The 5,839-nt window shown below is 33.8% G+C and overlaps 1 pseudogene; it reads right to left on the bottom strand.

The window, feature by feature from the left end:
- Window positions 1-567: 567 nt before the first annotated feature.
- LOC107879574 lies at window positions 568-5,628 on the bottom strand (annotated as a pseudogene).
- Between the last annotated feature and the right edge of the window lie 211 nt (window positions 5,629-5,839).

Genomic DNA, 5,839 nt, shown 5'->3' with positions numbered 1-5,839 from the left:
ATTCACATTCATAATTAACATTTGACAGCAAATTCGCATACGCCACAGACTTTTTATGGATTGTTTTAGTGACTCAAATATTTTATAGACTATTTTGGTGACTTTGGACTGTTTTATGGACTATTTATGCAGAAAGTATGTTGTTTCATGGACTATTTTTACGAGTTTTGTGTTGTTTTGTAGACTATTTATGCAAGGATGTAATGATTAATGACGTTATGTATTATGTTAAGCTTATAATTATTTCATTTCGTTTCATCCATGTTGAGTTATTTATAATTATTTATATTTGGGAATGGAAAACAGGTTTGAAAAAAATAATTTTTCTAAAAAAATCCATCAATTTTAAATGCTCAGTTATGAAAAAGAGAGGCTAACTACTTTAATATTTCAAACTGAAATAAAAATCCGAAATAACCGAACCGAATTTGTAAAAACCGAACCAAACTGAATTTATTTCGATTTGGTTATAAATGTCATTTTTGTCAATCCGAAAAATGATAAACCGAACCGATATTAAACAATCAGACCGAATCGATCGAACGCCCAACCCTAGTGACTCTGTAGAAAAATCAAGCCACATATAAATCTCTAAATTCTTCCAACTGGACTTTAGGTCTGAAAACAGCAATCCACCATGTAATTGATTGTAAGGAAAAACCTCACTTCTTTCGTGTTAATATATTGAACTCTCAAAGTTTCTAATTTTCCTCTCATATGTCTCGGGATATACTCAGCTGAAGATTTCCCTGAACAATTAAAGTTCAACTGTTCAATATCATAATAGGAATACTAAATTAGTACAAGCCCTTTATGATCTGGAAGATTCAAATGTTGAAAATATCATGCATAGCAACATAAGGCTCCAGTAAGTTAGATTCTTGCCGGGCATATATGAACCAAAATCCACATATGCATATGATAAGGTCAATTTCTGTATAGTTTACTTGATGAGTCAAGCTCAACTATAACCGAAAATAGAAATAAAATATAAGAAAAGGTGTTGGTGTATTCATTGAAATTTTCATTAGTACCTACGTGTAGTTTGAGTGGGGCATTCATTAAGTTTCCCGAGTTTTCCATGTCTATGATCTTCAACTATTCTTTCATCTTTAAGTCGCCATTTGTTGGGAGTGCTGAATAAAATGCCATGTAAGGATTTTTGTCATAATTGGATACAATGACTCAGTATGCTAATAGCAGATTTCTTATAGAAAAATGACCACCTGATGGATGAAACATAAGAAACATACCAGGCACCTTACAACGATGGCATACATAACCTGGTGGTGGTGTTTTTCGTTCCAACCCGCCACCCCAACCTGAAAGAGTAGCATCCAGTTTGAGCATAATAAGAAAGTAAAATAGCCAACAAATTCAATCACAGTCAAAAATTCATCTAACCAGTAGCAACCTGAAAATGTAATACATACATAAAAGCATCCCGATAATTATACGACCAACATGGCAAGTCAGAGAAACTTAACCACAAGATCTAAAAAGTTTCAACTTACAATTAACTTCGTGAGTTTTTTGTTATTAAATTCTACAAAGGAATGAAATGAAGGTGCATGGGACTGAGATAGACTTAAATGGAGCAACTTGAACAGTAAGAATTCATAAAATTCGCAGCAACTTGCTTGGATCGAGGCACAATGGTTGTAATGAAATGAAGGAATGGAAGACTATTACGTTAAGTTAGCAAACACAGAATGAAACAATATCCTCCAACCCGACACGGAGAGGAATATTCATAGTTGATTAACTGGACAAGTGAGAATGAATTACCAAAGCCTCGCCCGCCACGTCCACCCATCATTCTTCCACCTAGACCTCGTCTATAACCTCTACCAGCACCAAAGCCATCAGAGGGTTGACTGCATTAACTTAAAGATCATCAGAATCATTTTCAAACCAATATCATCGGATATTAGAAAACAGTAACTATTGATACAATAATCAAACTCGAGTGCGGATGAAAATTAAAAAGAAGAAAAAAGAAGCTTTCCCACCTCTACCAATCTAAGGATGGGGTGTCAATTAAAGCTTTGATCTTACATGAAATCAAATATTACTTCATAGTGAAGAGTAGATAGAGTTGTTTAGTTATAAGCACATAAGACTACCCATAAAGCAAATGTTATAGATGTATACTTTGCAAACTCTTGTTGTTAAAACCTAATTACTCAATTGATAAATTTAAATCTATTTTAAATATCAGATACTATTGTTTTTTCAAAATACAAAGAAATTAAATTCAGTTTTGGACACCTAAATTGGGAAGAAGCTCAGAAGGGAGTAAATAATTCTAATATTTTGAAATCATATATTGAACCCAAAATGGGTAGAAATCAGGAAAAAATACTAATAAGAGCAGCACGAAGCAAGCGAAAAAGAACTCCATGTGAAAGTTAGTCCTCCATATTTTCACGTCTTTTCCTTTTGAAGAGGAAAATTTAGTAACTATCAAAGTCCAAGTAACAACATTTCTCTCGAGCATTCTATCAAACACTTTGTTAGGTAACCTCAAATCAATAAACTCTCTAGTAAACAAATCAATGAATGCACACCCCAACCCAAATATCTGACTCAAAGTACCCAATTTTAATCACGAATCCAAATATCCCCAACCTGATCCATCGCAATTCTGTGCCACAGCACACTACATATTATGAATGTGCTGAGAAGCTACTAATAACTATGTCGGGCTCATAATTCACCTTTTTACCCGATTTGTACCTCTAGAAAAGCTTTTTTTGCTCAAATTTTCTATCAATTATCTAACAACAAACCAATACTCAGCTAGATATAAAAGAAATTCACTATTCAAAAAATTATTTTTTTAGCTCAAATTCACTATCAATTATCTAACAATCAAAAAATATTAAGATAAAAATCAATCAAATTATGAACGTAGAAGTCGTAAGGGAATACCAATTTAAACTTCCTTGGAAAGCATGGAATCCATAAGGAATTCTTTTTGGCTATTCAAAAACTGCCACAGGCTCCGCGGATATTATTTTTGCATCAATTACATTCACAGCTGACTTTCTGCATAAATTTATAAGACAATGGTTCGGTTAAGGTGATTTTAGTTATAAACTTTTCATTTTCGTATGCGCCAAAGAACAAAGATAGGAACATAATTGATAGATGAAGGTACACCATGTGCAAGGGAAACAAGGACATGTACCTACTTCCAATTTTGTCTAAATAAAGTCAAAAGAAAATTGTAACTAAATAGTGAAGGCTCTCTCCTGTACGCATTTTTCAAACTATGCTCATAGCAATGTGAACAAGAAATAGATAATTGAGCATCATATGACCTTAAAAGCATGTAGCTTCAGTATATTATGGTTGCAAACTTTCTTTCCACACACAAAATTCTAAGAAGTAGAATACGTTATGATCTTTACATTATGCGGTGCAACTGTTAGACACAACATACTTCTTAGCCGACTCTTTGGCACCATCACTTTAAACAGTAGAACAAAAGAAATTTTCCTTATTTCCTAACATTTGGAAGACCACCAATGCAGAATGGTCTTATTGATGCTCATGATAATGCAAATAAGAGAGTGAAAGACAAGGTACCCAGTGTTCTCATCATCCACAAAGAATATCAAGTAGCCATCGTCTTCTTCACATTCTGTACCAGGCTGACTGGGAACAAATACAGCCTCCAAACTAAAGCTTCCAGGTCCAAGATCAAATATGCCATGAATATTTCCTCCAACTTCAAGCTGTGATTTTTCAGTCTCTGGTTCAGCCTGCAAATCAAATTTGATGATTCAGTTACCTTAGCAATGCTGTTCAAAGTGGTTAAATATACATAATGATGCTTCCTAAATTTCAACAGAGTTACTATTATTATACCAACATGAGAGAGAGGCTTACTGATAAAACTTTAGGGAAACCAGAACAAGCAATCAAAACCAAAGAGGAACATAAAGCTAATACATATGGAAAACACATCTTAGCACTCACGAACAAAATTACAAAAAGATAGACAGATGATAAATGAAGGTGTTTATCACCAAGCATTTTATGTGACCGATACTTATGCTACGTTGATTAAATTGACTGATAATTTTAGGATAGGAGACTGACCTACTAGTGTAGTTCTCATTGATCCTTGGAAAATCAACAATACTTAGATAGTTACTTCTGTGAAGCTGCACCGCTCTTCATGTTAAATCTTATTTCATATCTGTAAAAATAAAACCATGAGCAAGAACTGAGACAGATATAACCAAGGTCAATTTAAACAATCTTAGTCAGAGTCTCCCAATAGCTCATTGCAGAAATTTTCAAGTTTTTCTTTAATGGCTCCATTGACTAAGTCTAGGTCTAGATTAATAAGGTGGCAGGTGATCAGCATGACTTCTTCTCCCTCCTCCAAATCATTGGCTGGAAAAATAATCTAAATGATAAAAGCTGTCAGAATTAAAAAAGAAGAAAATTTAAAGGTGATTAGGCAGGATATGACGCACATTCAGGTTACCGAAGACATGACCTTAGATAGGGGGATGTGGAGGACGCGTATTAGAATAGAAGGTAGTCGGGTAGGAGTGTTGTCGTGCACCATAGTATGTTAGTTTACGGTTTAGCTGTAGATATCCATTATTATTATTTATTGTGTTTCGATTATCACAACAGTAAAAAAGCTTTACAAGAAACATGTTTTATGTGCGTATCTTACAGATTTATGATCAAGAAATAGCTATATTTATGCGTGAATCTCACCTGAAATTGCACCATGAAGAATGTAGAAAAGTGGATGAAAAGTTAAAAGAAATCATCCAAAAAGATAGCTGAAATTTTAAAACAGGAGGTTAGTCAGCTCATTTACAGTAAATTGGACAATGTTCAAAAGGAGGTTAAAACACGTGGATGGCTCCGATTAAAGAGAATGAAGGGTTAGGATCCCATAAGAAAACAACTATGAATACAATCATACATCAAAATTCCAGTGTGAGAGTATGTGAAAAATTGGTATTTACTTAACCCTCTCTTGTGTTCTTCTTTCTCTGACTTATCTTCTCTCTCAACACACACAACCAAATTCTTTACTAATTACCAATTTATCAAATTGCTATTTCCCTAAATGAATGAGCTAATCAGTTCAAGCTATAGATCATATTAAAAGCTGCATTCTTATTCCCATTTCAAGTATCTTAGTGATGACCTGATTACAGAGAGTTGACGCTGGACCATTTTGATTTAAATCAGCATTCCTGGTTACTGTTAGTTGTTATATTCCATTCAATTACTGACTTGAGCTTTTGTGTTTCTACGAACTTGAATCAAATTATTGTTGGATTGGGAGTAAATTATTATCGAATTGAGTGGTCAACTTGTTAATTACATAGCAAGTTCACTACAGTTGATTAGAGATTAAAATACTAAAACTGTTTGAAGCATATTAAACATCAAAATTCATGACACATACTATATAAAAGTCTTTGATTTATGCAATAACATAATAAACTTGAAATAAAGAATCCATTTTTATACCTGGATAATCGGGAACTGCAAAACCTCTCGCTTTGTATACACATAATGCACTCCATAGAACAACCCAATCTCCAAACCCCAAAACCCTAATTTCCCTATCACCAACCTCATTGGCTTCAATTGATCAAAAGCATTACAACTCCAACACAGATTAATCACAGACAACGATGTTGATACCGCAGACACCGCCACAAACAGCACGAAAATGAACGACGCCCTTGAACAAATAACTGAAATTTTTTTATTGTTTAATTAGGGAAAATAATCTTACATTATAGCCATAACAGAGGAAAACACCAACATGAGGAAGAATGATAGCAAG

This window comes from Capsicum annuum, chromosome 8 (assembly GCF_002878395.1).
Source record: "Capsicum annuum cultivar UCD-10X-F1 chromosome 8, UCD10Xv1.1, whole genome shotgun sequence".
In the NCBI taxonomy this organism is placed as follows: Eukaryota; Viridiplantae; Streptophyta; class Magnoliopsida; order Solanales; family Solanaceae; genus Capsicum; species Capsicum annuum.
The sequence above is the reverse complement of the archived record's forward strand: the minus strand, read 5'-3'. Positions and strand labels throughout refer to the sequence as shown.